Here is a 16,207-nt window from a genome sequence, read left to right as displayed (position 1 = left end):
GATCACAGACAAGGGTCTGTCACCTGGGTGACCAATGCAGAGTTATGATGTCACAATGCCACTTAGACAGATCACAGGCAAGGTTCCATCACCTAGGTGACCAGGGCAGAGTTATGATGTCACAATGCTCACTTAGGCAGTTCACAGACAATGGACTGTCACCTGGGTGACCAATGCAGAGTTATGATGTCACAATGCCTCCTTAGGCATATCACACACAAGGGCCTGTCACCTGGGTTCCCAGTGCAGACTTATGATGTCACTATGCCCAATTAGGCAAATCACAGACAAGGATCTGTCTCCTGGGTGACCAGTGTAGGGATAAGATGTCACAATGACCCTTTAGGCAGATCACATTCAAGGGCCTGTCACATGGGTGACCCGAGCAGAGTTATGATGTGACAATGCACCTTTAGGCCGATCACAGACAAGGGTCTGTGACCTGGGTGCCCCGTGTCGAGTTACGATGTCACAATGCACCCTTAGGCAGATCAAGGACCAGGGTCTGTCACGTGGTTGAACAGTGCAGAGTTATGACGTCAAAATGCCCCCTTCGGCATTTCACAGACAAGGCTATGTCACCTGGGTGACCAGTGCAGCGTGATGATGTCAGAATGCCTCCTTAGGCTGATCACACACAATGGTCTGTCACCTTGGTGACCAGTGCAAAGTTATGATGTTGCAATGCACCCTTGGGCAGGTCACAGACAAGCATCTGTCACCTGGGTGTCCAGTGTAGAGTTATGATGTCACAATGCCCCATTAAGCAGATCACAGACAAGGGTCTGCCACCTGGGTGACCATTACAGAGTTATGATGTCACAATGCCCCCTTAGTAAGATCACAGAGAACGGTCTGTCACCTGGGTGACCAGTGCAGCATTATGATGTCACTATGACCCCTTAGCTAGATCACAGACAAGGGTCTGTCACGTGGGTGACCAGTGCAGGTTTATGATGTCACAATGCACCCTTTGGCAGATAACGGAGAAGGATCTGTCACCAGGGTGGCCAGTGAAGAGTTATGATATCACAATGCTCCTTTAGGCAGTTCACAGTCAAGGGTCTGTCACCTGGGTGACCAGTGTAGAGTTCTGATGTCACAATGCCTCTTTAGGCAGATCACAGACAATGGTCTGTCACCTTAGAGACCACTGGAGAGTTATGATGTCAAAATGCCCCCTGAAGCAGATCAAAGACAAGGGTCTGTCACCTGGGAGACAAGTGCAGAGTTATGATGTCCCTATGCCCCTTAAGCAGTTCACAGACAAGGTCTGTCACCTGTGTGACCAGTGCAGACTTATGATGTCACAACGCCCCCTTAGGGAGATCACAGACAATGGTTTCTCACGTTGGTGACCAATGCAGAGTTATGATGTCACAATGCCTTCTTAGGCAGATCACAGCCAATGGTCTGTCACCTGGGTGACCAGTGCAGAGTTACGATGTCACAATGCCCCCTTAGGCAGATCACAGACAAGGGACTGTCACCTTGTTGACTAGTGCAGGGTTATGATGTCACAATGACCCCTTAGGCAGATAACGGAAAAGGATCTGTCACCAGGGTGAGCAGTGAAAAGTTATGATGTCACAATGCCCCGTTAGGCAGTTCACAGACAAGGGTCTGTCACCTGGGTGACCAGTGGAGAGTTATGATGTCACAATGCCCCCTTAAGCAGATCACAGACAAGGGTCTATCACCTGGGGGACAAGTGCAGAGTTATGAAGTCACAATGCACCCTTAGGCAGTTCACAGACAAGGGTCTGTAACCGGGTGTCCAGTGCAGATTTATGATGTCACAACCCCCCTTTAGGCAGATCACAGACAATGGTCTCTCACCTTGGTGACCAATGCAGAGTTATGATGTCACAATTCCCCCTTAGGCAGATCACAGACAAGGTTCTGTTACCTGCGTGACCAGTGCAGAGTTATGACGTCACAATGCCCCTTAGGCAGATCACAGACAATGGTCTGTCACCTTGGTGACCAGTGTAGAGTTATGATGTCACATTGCCCCCTTAGGCAGATCACAGACAATGGTTTCTCACCATGGTGACCAATGCAGAGTTATGATGTCACAATGCCGCATTAGACTGATCACAGACAAGGGTCTGTCAACTGCTTGACCAGTGCAGACTGATGATGTCACAATGCCCCCTTAGGCAGATCAAAGACAAGGGTGTGTCACCTGGGTGTCCCGTGCAGAGTTATGATGTCACAATGCCCTCTTAGGCAGATAACAGACAAGGGTCTGCCACCAGGGTGACTACTGCAGAGTTCTGATGTCACAATGCCCACTTAGGCACGTCAAAGTCAAGGGCCTGTCACCTGGGTTCCCAATGCAGACTTAAGATGTCACAAGGCTTCCTTAGGCAAATCACAGACAAGGGTCTGTCTCTTGGGTGACCAGTGCAGAGTTAAGATGTCACAATGACCCCTTAGGCAGATCACATTCAAGCGCCTGTCACATGGGTGACCCGAGCAGAGTTATGATGTCACAATGCACCCTTACGCAGATCACAGGCAAGGGTCTGACACATTTGTGATGGGTGTAGAATTATGATGTCACAATGCACCCTAAGGCAGATAACAGACAAGGGTCTGTCACCAGGGTGACCAGTGCCGAGTTATGATGTCACAATGTCCCTTAGGCAGATCACAGACAATGGTCTGTCACCTGGGTGATGAGTGCAGAGTTATGATGTCACAATGCCCCTTAAGCAGATGACAGACAAGGGTCTGTCACATGGGAGACAAGTGCAGAATTACGATGTCACAATGCCCCCTTAAGCAGTTCACAGACAAGGGTCTGTCACCTGGTTGACCAGAGCAGGTTTATGATGTCACAACGCCCCCTTAGGCAGATCACAGACAATGGTTTCTCACCTTGGTGACCAATGAAGAATTATGATGTCACAATGCTTCATTAGGCAGATCACATACCAGGGTCTGTCAACTGCATGACCAGTGCAGAGTTATGATGTCACAAGGCCACCTTAGGGAGATCACAGACAAGGGCCTGTCACCTGCATACCCCGTGCAGAGCTATGATGTGACAATGCCCCCTTAGGCAAATAAAAGACAAGGGTCGGTCACCTGGGTTACCAGTGAACTGTTATGATGTCACAATGCCCCCTTAGGGAGATCACAGACAAGGGTCTGTCATCATGGTGACCAGTGCAGAGTTAAGATGCAACAACGCCCCCATAGGTAGATCACAGACAAGGGTCTGTCACCTGGGTGACCAATGCAGAGTTATGATGTCACAATGCCACTTAGACAGATCACAGACAAGGTTCCATCACCTAGGTGACCAGGGCAGAGTTATGATGTCACAATGCTCACTTAGGCAGTTCACAGACAATGGACTGTCACCTGGGTGACCAATGCAGAGTTATGATGTCACAATGCCTCCTTAGGCATATCACACACAAGGGCCTGTCACCTGGGTTCCCAGTGCAGACTTATGATGTCACAATGCCCAATTAGGCAAATCACAGACAAGGATCTGTCTCCTGGGTGACCAGTGTAGAGATAAGATGTCACAATGACCCTTTAGGCAGATCACATTCAAGGGCCTGTCACATGGGTGACCCGAGCAGAGTTATGATGTGACAATGCACCTTTAGGCCGATCACAGACAAGGGTCTGTGACCTGGGTGCCCCGTGCCGAGTTACGATGTCACAATGCACCCTTAGGCAGATCAAGGACCAGGGTCTGTCACGTGGTTGAACAGTGCAGAGTTATGACGTCAAAATGCCCCCTTCGGCATTTCACAGACAAGGCTATGTCACCTGGGTGACCAGTGCAGAGTGATGTTGTCAGAATGCCTCCTTAGGCTGATCACACACAATGGTCTGTCACCTTGGTGAACAGTGCAAAGTTATGATGTTGCAATGCACCCTTGGGCAGGTCACAGGCAGGCATCTGTCACCTGGATGTCCAGTGTAGAGTTATGATGTCACAATGCCCCATTAAGCAGATCACAGACAAGGGTTTGCCACCTGGGTGACCATTACAGAGTTATGATGTCACAATGCCCCCTTAGTAAGATCACAGAGAACGGTCTGTCACCTGGGTGACCAGTGCAGAATTATGATGTCACAATGCCCCCTTAGCTAGATCACAGACAAGGGTCTGTCACGTGGGTGACCAGTGCAGGTTTATGATGTCACAATGCACCCTTTGGCAGATAACGGAGAAGGATCTGTCACCAGGGTGACCAGTGAAGAGTTATGATATCACAATGCTCCTTTAGGCAGTTCACAGTCAAGGGTCTGTCACCTGGGTGACGAGTGTAGAGTTCTGATGTCACAATGCGTCTTTAGGCAGATCACAGAGAATGGTCTGTCACCTTAGAGACCACTGGAGAGTTATGATGTCAAAATGCCCCCTGAAGCAGATCAAAGACGAGGGTCTGTCACCTGGGAGACAAGTGCAGAGTTATGGTGTCCCTATGCCCCTTAAGCAGTTCACAGACAAGGTCTGTCACCTGTGTGACCAGTGCAGACTTATGGTGTCAGAACGCCCCCTTAGGGAGATCACAGACAATGGTTTCTCACGTTGGTGACCAATGCAGAGTTATGATGTCACAATGCCTTCTTAGGCAGATCACAGCCAATGGTCTGTCACCTGGGTGACCAGTGCAGAGTTACTATGTCACAATGCCCCCTTAGGCAGATCACATACAAGGGACTGTCACCTTGTTGACGAGTGCAGGGTTATGATGTCACAATGACCCCTTAGGCAGATAACGGAAAAGGATCTGTCACCAGGGTGAGCAGTGAAAAGTTATGATGTCACAATGCCCCGTTAGGCAGTTCACAGACAAGGGTCTGTCACCTGGGTGACCAGTGGAGAGTTATGATGTCACAATGCCCCCTTAAGCAGATCACAGACAAGGGTCTATCACCTGGGGGACAAGTGCAGAGTTATGAAGTCACAATGCACCCTTAGGCAGTTCACAGACAAAGGTCTGTAACCGGGTGTCCAGTGCAGATTTATGATGTCACAACCCCCCTTTAGGCAGATCACAGACAATGGTCTCTCACCTTGGTGACCAATGCAGAGTTATGATGTCACAATTCCCCCTTAGGCAGATCACAGACAAGGTTCTGTTACCTGCGTGACCAGTGCAGAGTTATGACGTCACAATGCCCCTTAGGCAGATCACAGACAATGGTCTGTCACCTTGGTGACCAGTGCAGAGTTATGATGTCACATTGCCCCCTTAGGCAGATCACAGACAATGGTTTCTCACCATGGTGACCAATGCAGAGTTATGATGTCACAATGCCGCATTAGACTGATCACAGACAAGGGTCTGTCAACTGCTTGACCAGTGCAGACTGATGATGTCACAATGCCCCCTTAGGCAGATCAAAGACAAGGGTGTGTCACCTGGGTGTCCCGTGCAGAGTTATGATGTCACAATGCCCTCTTAGGCAGATAACAGACAAGGGTCTGCCACCAGGGTGACTAGTGCAGAGTTCTGATGTCACAATGCCCACTTAGGCAGGTCAAAGTCAAGGGCCTGTCACCTGGGTTCCCAATGCAGACTTAAGATGTCACAAGGCTTCCTTAGGCAAATCACAGACAAGGGTCTGTCTCTTGGGTGACCAGTGCAGAGTTAAGATGTCACAATGACCCCTTAGGCAGATCACATTCAAGCGCCTGTCACATGGGTGACCCGAGCAGAGTTATGATGTCACAATGCACCCTTACGCAGATCACAGGCAAGGGTCTGACACATTTGTGATGGGTGTAGAATTATGATGTCACAATGCACCCTAAGGCAGATAACAGACAAGGGTCTGTCACCAGGGTGACCAGTGCCGAGTTATGATGTCACAATGTCCCTTAGGCAGATCACAGACAATGGTCTGTCACCTGGGTGATGAGTGCAGAGTTATGATGTCACAATGCCCCTTAAGCAGATGACAGACAAGGGTCTGTCACATGGGAGACAAGTGCAGAATTACGATGTCACAATGCCCCCTTAAGCAGTTCACAGACAAGGGTCTGTCACCTGGTTGACCAGTGCAGGTTTATGATGTCACAACGCCCCCTTAGGCAGATCACAGACAATGGTTTCTCACCTTGGTGACCAATGAAGAATTATGATGTCACAATGCTTCATTAGGCAGATCACATACAAGGGTCTGTCAACTGCATGACCAGTGCAGAGTTATGATGTCACAAGGCCACCTTAGGGAGATCACAGACAAGGGCCTGTCACCTGCATACCCCGTGCAGAGTTATGATGTGACAATGCCCCCTTAGGCAAATAAAAGACAAGGGTCGGTCACCTGGGTTACCAGTGCACTGTTATGATGTCACAATGCCCCCTTAGGGAGATCACAGACAAGGGTCTGTCATCATGGTGACCAGTGCAGAGTTAAGATGCAACAACGCCCCCATAGGTAGATCACAGACAAGGGTCTGTCACCTGGGTGACCAATGCAGAGTTATGATGTCACAATGCCACTTAGACAGATCACAGACAAGGTTCCATCACCTAGGTGACCAGGGCAGAGTTATGATGTCACAATGCTCACTTAGGCAGTTCACAGACAATGGACTGTCACCTGGGTGACCAATGCAGAGTTATGATGTCACAATGCCTCCTTAGGCATATCACACACAAGGGCCTGTCACCTGGGTTCCCAGTGCAGACTTATGATGTCACAATGCCCAATTAGGCAAATCACAGACAAGGATCTGTCTCCTGGGTGACCAGTGTAGAGATAAGATGTCACAATGACCCTTTAGGCAGATCACATTCAAGGGCCTGTCACATGGGTGACCCGAGCAGAGTTATGATGTGACAATGCACCTTTAGGCCGATCACAGACAAGGGTCTGTGACCTGGGTGCCCCGTGTCGAGTTACGATGTCACAATGCACCCTTAGGCAGATCAAGGACCAGGGTCTGTCACGTGGTTGAACAGTGCAGAGTTATGACGTCAAAATGCCCCCTTCGGCATTTCACAGACAAGGCTATGTCACCTGGGTGACCAGTGCAGCGTGATGATGTCAGAATGCCTCCTTAGGCTGATCACACACAATGGTCTGTCACCTTGGTGACCAGTGCAAAGTTATGATGTTGCAATGCACCCTTGGGCAGGTCACAGACAAGCATCTGTCACCTGGGTGTCTAGTGTAGAGTTATGATGTCACAATGCCCCATTAAGCAGATCACAGACAAGGGTCTGCCACCTGGGTGACCATTACAGAGTTATGATGTCACAATGCCCCCTTAGTAAGATCACAGAGAACGGTCTGTCACCTGGGTGACCAGTGCAGCATTATGATGTCACTATGCCCCCTTAGCTAGATCACAGACAAGGGTCTGTCACGTGGGTGACCAGTGCAGTTTTATGATGTCACAATGCACCCTTTGGCAGATAACGGAGAAGGATCTGTCACCAGGGTGGCCAGTGAAGAGTTATGATATCACAATGCTCCTTTAGGCAGTTCACAGTCAAGGGTCTGTCACCTGGGTGACCAGTGTAGAGTTCTGATGTCACAATGCCTCTTTAGGCAGATCACAGACAATGGTCTGTCACCTTAGAGACCACTGGAGAGTTATGATGTCAAAATGCCCCCTGAAGCAGATCAAAGACAAGGGTCTGTCACCTGGGAGACAAGTGCAGAGTTATGATGTCCCTATGCCCCTTAAGCAGTTCACAGACAAGGTCTGTCACCTGTGTGACCAGTGCAGACTTATGATGTCACAACGCCCCCTTAGGGAGATCACAGACAATGGTTTCTCACGTTGGTGACCAATGCAGAGTTATGATGTCACAATGCCTTCTTAGGCAGATCACAGCCAATGGTCTGTCACCTGGGTGACCAGTGCAGAGTTACGATGTCACAATGCCCCCTTAGGCAGATCACAGACAAGGGACTGTCACCTTGTTGACGAGTGCAGGGTTATGATGTCACAATGACCCCTTAGGCAGATAACGGAAAAGGATCTGTCACCAGGGTGAGCAGTGAAAAGTTATGATGTCACAATGCCCCGTTAGGCAGTTCACAGACAAGGGTCTGTCACCTGGGTGACCAGTGGAGAGTTATGATGTCACAATGCCCCCTTAAGCAGATCACAGACAAGGGTCTATCACCTGGGGGACAAGTGCAGAGTTATGAAGTCACAATGCACCCTTAGGCAGTTCACAGACAAGGGTCTGTAACCGGGTGTCCAGTGCAGATTTATGATGTCACAACCCCCCTTTAGGCAGATCACAGACAATGGTCTCTCACCTTGGTGACCAATGCAGAGTTATGATGTCACAATTCCCCCTTAGGCAGATCACAGACAAGGTTCTGTTACCTGCGTGACCAGTGCAGAGTTATGACGTCACAATGCCCCTTAGGCAGATCACAGACAATGGTCTGTCACCTTGGTGACCAGTGCAGAGTTATGATGTCACATTGCCCCCTTAGGCAGATCACAGACAATGGTTTCTCACCATGGTGACCAATGCAGAGTTATGATGTCACAATGCCGCATTAGACTGATCACAGACAAGGGTCTGTCAACTGCTTGACCAGTGCAGACTGATGATGTCACAATGCCCCCTTAGGCAGATCAAAGACAAGGGTGTGTCACCTGGGTGTCCCGTGCAGAGTTATGATGTCACAATGCCCTCTTAGGCAGATAACAGACAAGGGTCTGCCACCAGGGTGACTAGTGCAGAGTTCTGATGTCACAATGCCCACTTAGGCAGGTCAAAGTCAAGGGCCTGTCACCTGGGTTCCCAATGCAGACTTAAGATGTCACAAGGCTTCCTTAGGCAAATCACAGACAAGGGTCTGTCTCTTGGGTGACCAGTGCAGAGTTAAGATGTCACAATGACCCCTTAGGCAGATCACATTCAAGCGCCTGTCACATGGGTGACCCGAGCAGAGTTATGATGTCACAATGCACCCTTACGCAGATCACAGGCAAGGGTCTGACACATTTGTGATGGGTGTAGAATTATGATGTCACAATGCACCCTAAGGCAGATAACAGACAAGGGTCTGTCACCAGGGTGACCAGTGCCGAGTTATGATGTCACAATGTCCCTTAGGCAGATCACAGACAATGGTCTGTCACCTGGGTGATGAGTGCAGAGTTATGATGTCACAATGCCCCTTAAGCAGATGACAGACAAGGGTCTGTCACATGGGAGACAAGTGCAGAATTACGATGTCACAATGCCCCCTTAAGCAGTTCACAGACAAGGATCTGTCACCTGGTTGACCAGTGCAGGTTTATGATGTCACAACGCCCCCTTAGGCAGATCACAGACAATGGTTTCTCACCTTGGTGACCAATGAAGAATTATGATGTCACAATGCTTCATTAGGCAGATCACATACCAGGGTCTGTCAACTGCATGACCAGTGCAGAGTTATGATGTCACAAGGCCACCTTAGGGAGATTACAGACAAGGGCCTGTCACCTGCATACCCTGTGCAGAGCTATGATGTGACAATGCCCCCTTAGGCAAATAAAAGACAAGGGTCGGTCACCTGGGTTACCAGTGCACTGTTATGATGTCACAATGCCCCCTTAGGGAGATCACAGACAAGGGTCTGTCATCATGGTGACCAGTGCAGAGTTAAGATGCAACAACGCCCCCATAGGTAGATCACAGACAAGGGTCTGTCACCTGGGTGACCAATGCAGAGTTATGATGTCACAATGCCACTTAGACAGATCACAGACAAGGTTCCATCACCTAGGTGACCAGGGCAGAGTTATGATGTCACAATGCTCACTTAGGCAGTTCACAGACAATGGACTGTCACCTGGGTGACCAATGCAGAGTTATGATGTCACAATGCCTCCTTAGGCATATCACACACAAGGGCCTGTCACCTGGGTTCCCAGTGCAGACTTATGATGTCACAATGCCCAATTAGGCAAATCACAGACAAGGATCTGTCTCCTGGGTGACCAGTGTAGAGATAAGATGTCACAATGACCCTTTAGGCAGATCACATTCAAGGGCCTGTCACATGGGTGACCCGAGCAGAGTTATGATGTGACAATGCACCTTTAGGCCGATCACAGACAAGGGTCTGTGACCTGGGTGCCCCGTGCCGAGTTACGATGTCACAATGCACCCTTAGGCAGATCAAGGACCAGGGTCTGTCACGTGGTTGAACAGTGCAGAGTTATGACGTCAAAATGCCCCCTTCGGCATTTCACAGACAAGGCTATGTCACCTGGGTGACCAGTGCAGAGTGATGATGTCACAATGCCTCCTTAGGCTGATCACACACAATGGTCTGTCACCTTGGTGACCAGTGCAAAGTTATGATGTTGCAATGCACCCTTGGGCAGGTCACAGGCAGGCATCTGTCACCTGGATGTCCAGTGTAGAGTTATGATGTCACAATGCCCCATTAAGCAGATCACAGACAAGGGTCTGCCACCTGGGTGACCATTACAGAGTTATGATGTCACAATGCCCCCTTAGTAAGATCACAGAGAACGGTCTGTCACCTGGGTGACCAGTGCAGCATTATGATGTCACTATGCCCCCTTAGCTAGATCACAGACAAGGGTCTGTCACGTGGGTGACCAGTGCAGTTTTATGATGTCACAATGCACCCTTTGGCAGATAACGGAGAAGGATCTGTCACCAGGGTGGCCAGTGAAGAGTTATGATATCACAATGCTCCTTTAGGCAGTTCACAGTCAAGGGTCTGTCACCTGGGTGACCAGTGTAGAGTTCTGATGTCACAATGCCTCTTTAGGCAGATCACAGACAATGGTCTGTCACCTTAGAGACCACTGGAGAGTTATGATGTCAAAATGCCCCCTGAAGCAGATCAAAGACAAGGGTCTGTCACCTGGGAGACAAGTGCAGAGTTATGATGTCCCTATGCCCCTTAAGCAGTTCACAGACAAGGTCTGTCACCTGTGTGACCAGTGCAGACTTATGATGTCACAACGCCCCCTTAGGGAGATCACAGACAATGGTTTCTCACGTTGGTGACCAATGCAGAGTTATGATGTCACAATGCCTTCTTAGGCAGATCACAGCCAATGGTCTGTCACCTGGGTGACCAGTGCAGAGTTACGATGTCACAATGCCCCCTTAGGCAGATCACAGACAAGGGACTGTCACCTTGTTGACGAGTGCAGGGTTATGATGTCACAATGACCCCTTAGGCAGATAACGGAAAAGGATCTGTCACCAGGGTGAGCAGTGAAAAGTTATGATGTCACAATGCCCCGTTAGGCAGTTCACAGACAAGGGTCTGTCACCTGGGTGACCAGTGGAGAGTTATGATGTCACAATGCCCCCTTAAGCAGATCACAGACAAGGGTCTATCACCTGGGGGACAAGTGCAGAGTTATGAAGTCACAATGCACCCTTAGGCAGTTCACAGACAAGGGTCTGTAACCGGGTGTCCAGTGCAGATTTATGATGTCACAACCCCCCTTTAGGCAGATCACAGACAATGGTCTCTCACCTTGGTGACCAATGCAGAGTTATGATGTCACAATTCCCCCTTAGGCAGATCACAGACAAGGTTCTGTTACCTGCGTGACCAGTGCAGAGTTATGACGTCACAATGCCCCTTAGGCAGATCACAGACAATGGTCTGTCACCTTGGTGACCAGTGCAGAGTTATGATGTCACATTGCCCCCTTAGGCAGATCACAGACAATGGTTTCTCACCATGGTGACCAATGCAGAGTTATGATGTCACAATGCCGCATTAGACTGATCACAGACAAGGGTCTGTCAACTGCTTGACCAGTGCAGACTGATGATGTCACAATGCCCCCTTAGGCAGATCAAAGACAAGGGTGTGTCACCTGGGTGTCCCGTGCAGAGTTATGATGTCACAATGCCCTCTTAGGCAGATAACAGACAAGGGTCTGCCACCAGGGTGACTAGTGCAGAGTTCTGATGTCACAATGCCCACTTAGGCAGGTCAAAGTCAAGGGCCTGTCACCTGGGTTCCCAATGCAGACTTAAGATGTCACAAGGCTTCCTTAGGCAAATCACAGACAAGGGTCTGTCTCTTGGGTGACCAGTGCAGAGTTAAGATGTCACAATGACCCCTTAGGCAGATCACATTCAAGCGCCTGTCACATGGGTGACCCGAGCAGAGTTATGATCTCACAATGCACCCTTACGCAGATCACAGGCAAGGGTCTGACACATTTGTGATGGGTGTAGAATTATGATGTCACAATGCACCCTAAGGCAGATAACAGACAAGGGTCTGTCACCAGGGTGACCAGTGCCGAGTTATGATGTCACAATGTCCCTTAGGCAGATCACAGACAATGGTCTGTCACCTGGGTGATGAGTGCAGAGTTATGATGTCACAATGCCCCTTAAGCAGATGACAGACAAGGGTCTGTCACATGGGAGACAAGTGCAGAATTACGATGTCACAATGCCCCCTTAAGCAGTTCACAGACAAGGGTCTGTCACCTGGTTGACCAGTGCAGGTTTATGATGTCACAACGCCCCCTTAGGCAGATCACAGACAATGGTTTCTCACCTTGGTGACCAATGAAGAATTATGATGTCACAATGCTTCATTAGGCAGATCACATACAAGGGTCTGTCAACTGCATGACCAGTGCAGAGTTATGATGTCACAAGGCCACCTTAGGGAGATCACAGACAAGGGCCTGTCACCTGCATACCCCGTGCAGAGTTATGATGTGACAATGCCCCCTTAGGCAAATAAAAGACAAGGGTCGGTCACCTGGGTTACCAGTGCACTGTTATGATGTCACAATGCCCCCTTAGGGAGATCACAGACAAGGGTCTGTCATCATGGTGACCAGTGCAGAGTTAAGATGCAACAACGCCCCCATAGGTAGATCACAGACAAGGGTCTGTCACCTGGGTGACCAATGCAGAGTTATGATGTCACAATGCCACTTAGACAGATCACAGACAAGGTTCCATCACCTAGGTGACCAGGGCAGAGTTATGATGTCACAATGCTCACTTAGGCAGTTCACAGACAATGGACTGTCACCTGGGTGACCAATGCAGAGTTATGATGTCACAATGCCTCCTTAGGCATATCACACACAAGGGCCTGTCACCTGGGTTCCCAGTGCAGACTTATGATGTCACAATGCCCAATTAGGCAAATCACAGACAAGGATCTGTCTCCTGGGTGACCAGTGTAGAGATAAGATGTCACAATGACCCTTTAGGCAGATCACATTCAAGGGCCTGTCACATGGGTGACCCGAGCAGAGTTATGATGTGACAATGCACCTTTAGGCCGATCACAGACAAGGGTCTGTGACCTGGGTGCCCCGTGTCGAGTTACGATGTCACAATGCACCCTTAGGCAGATCAAGGACCAGGGTCTGTCACGTGGTTGAACAGTGCAGAGTTATGACGTCAAAATGCCCCCTTCGGCATTTCACAGACAAGGCTATGTCACCTGGGTGACCAGTGCAGCGTGATGATGTCAGAATGCCTCCTTAGGCTGATCACACACAATGGTCTGTCACCTTGGTGACCAGTGCAAAGTTATGATGTTGCAATGCACCCTTGGGCAGGTCACAGACAAGCATCTGTCACCTGGGTGTCTAGTGTAGAGTTATGATGTCACAATGCCCCATTAAGCAGATCACAGACAAGGGTCTGCCACCTGGGTGACCATTACAGAGTTATGATGTCACAATGCCCCCTTAGTAAGATCACAGAGAACGGTCTGTCACCTGGGTGACCAGTGCAGCATTATGATGTCACTATGCCCCCTTAGCTAGATCACAGACAAGGGTCTGTCACGTGGGTGACCAGTGCAGTTTTATGATGTCACAATGCACCCTTTGGCAGATAACGGAGAAGGATCTGTCACCAGGGTGGCCAGTGAAGAGTTATGATATCACAATGCTCCTTTAGGCAGTTCACAGTCAAGGGTCTGTCACCTGGGTGACCAGTGTAGAGTTCTGATGTCACAATGCCTCTTTAGGCAGATCACAGACAATGGTCTGTCACCTTAGAGACCACTGGAGAGTTATGATGTCAAAATGCCCCCTGAAGCAGATCAAAGACAAGGGTCTGTCACCTGGGAGACAAGTGCAGAGTTATGATGTCCCTATGCCCCTTAAGCAGTTCACAGACAAGGTCTGTCACCTGTGTGACCAGTGCAGACTTATGATGTCACAACGCCCCCTTAGGGAGATCACAGACAATGGTTTCTCACGTTGGTGACCAATGCAGAGTTATGATGTCACAATGCCTTCTTAGGCAGATCACAGCCAATGGTCTGTCACCTGGGTGACCAGTGCAGAGTTACGATGTCACAATGCCCCCTTAGGCAGATCACAGACAAGGGACTGTCACCTTGTTGACGAGTGCAGGGTTATGATGTCACAATGACCCCTTAGGCAGATAACGGAAAAGGATCTGTCACCAGGGTGAGCAGTGAAAAGTTATGATGTCACAATGCCCCGTTAGGCAGTTCACAGACAAGGGTCTGTCACCTGGGTGACCAGTGGAGAGTTATGATGTCACAATGCCCCCTTAAGCAGATCACAGACAAGGGTCTATCACCTGGGGGACAAGTGCAGAGTTATGAAGTCACAATGCACCCTTAGGCAGTTCACAGACAAGGGTCTGTAACCGGGTGTCCAGTGCAGATTTATGATGTCACAACCCCCCTTTAGGCAGATCACAGACAATGGTCTCTCACCTTGGTGACCAATGCAGAGTTATGATGTCACAATTCCCCCTTAGGCAGATCACAGACAAGGTTCTGTTACCTGCGTGACCAGTGCAGAGTTATGACGTCACAATGCCCCTTAGGCAGATCACAGACAATGGTCTGTCACCTTGGTGACCAGTGCAGAGTTATGATGTCACATTGCCCCCTTAGGCAGATCACAGACAATGGTTTCTCACCATGGTGACCAATGCAGAGTTATGATGTCACAATGCCGCATTAGACTGATCACAGACAAGGGTCTGTCAACTGCTTGACCAGTGCAGACTGATGATGTCACAATGCCCCCTTAGGCAGATCAAAGACAAGGGTGTGTCACCTGGGTGTCCCGTGCAGAGTTATGATGTCACAATGCCCTCTTAGGCAGATAACAGACAAGGGTCTGCCACCAGGGTGACTAGTGCAGAGTTCTGATGTCACAATGCCCACTTAGGCAGGTCAAAGTCAAGGGCCTGTCACCTGGGTTCCCAATGCAGACTTAAGATGTCACAAGGCTTCCTTAGGCAAATCACAGACAAGGGTCTGTCTCTTGGGTGACCAGTGCAGAGTTAAGATGTCACAATGACCCCTTAGGCAGATCACATTCAAGCACCTGTCACATGGGTGACCCGAGCAGAGTTATGATGTCACAATGCACCCTTACGCAGATCACAGGCAAGGGTCTGACACATTTGTGATGGGTGTAGAATTATGATGTCACAATGCACCCTAAGGCAGATAACAGACAAGGGTCTGTCACCAGGGTGACCAGTGCCGAGTTATGATGTCACAATGTCCCTTAGGCAGATCACAGACAATGGTCTGTCACCTGGGTGATGAGTGCAGAGTTATGATGTCACAATGCCCCTTAAGCAGATGACAGACAAGGGTCTGTCACATGGGAGACAAGTGCAGAATTACGATGTCACAATGCCCCCTTAAGCAGTTCACAGACAAGGATCTGTCACCTGGTTGACCAGTGCAGGTTTATGATGTCACAACGCCCCCTTAGGCAGATCACAGACAATGGTTTCTCACCTTGGTGACCAATGAAGAATTATGATGTCACAATGCTTCATTAGGCAGATCACATACCAGGGTCTGTCAACTGCATGACCAGTGCAGAGTTATGATGTCACAAGGCCACCTTAGGGAGATTACAGACAAGGGCCTGTCACCTGCATACCCCGTGCAGAGCTATGATGTGACAATGCCCCCTTAGGCAAATAAAAGACAAGGGTCGGTCACCTGGGTTACCAGTGCACTGTTATGATGTCACAATGCCCCCTTAGGGAGATCACAGACAAGGGTCTGTCATCATGGTGACCAGTGCAGAGTTAAGATGCAACAACGCCCCCATAGGTAGATCACAGACAAGGGTCTGTCACCTGGGTGACCAATGCAGAGTTATGATGTCACAATGCCACTTAGACAGATCACAGACAAGGTTCCATCACCTAGGTGACCAGGGCAGAGTTATGATGTCACAATGCTCACTTAGGCAGTT

The sequence above is a fragment of the Gorilla gorilla genome, chromosome 17 (assembly GCF_029281585.2).
Source record: "Gorilla gorilla gorilla isolate KB3781 chromosome 17, NHGRI_mGorGor1-v2.1_pri, whole genome shotgun sequence".
In the NCBI taxonomy this organism is placed as follows: Eukaryota; Metazoa; Chordata; class Mammalia; order Primates; family Hominidae; genus Gorilla; species Gorilla gorilla.
Note: the sequence above shows the minus strand (reverse complement) of the source record.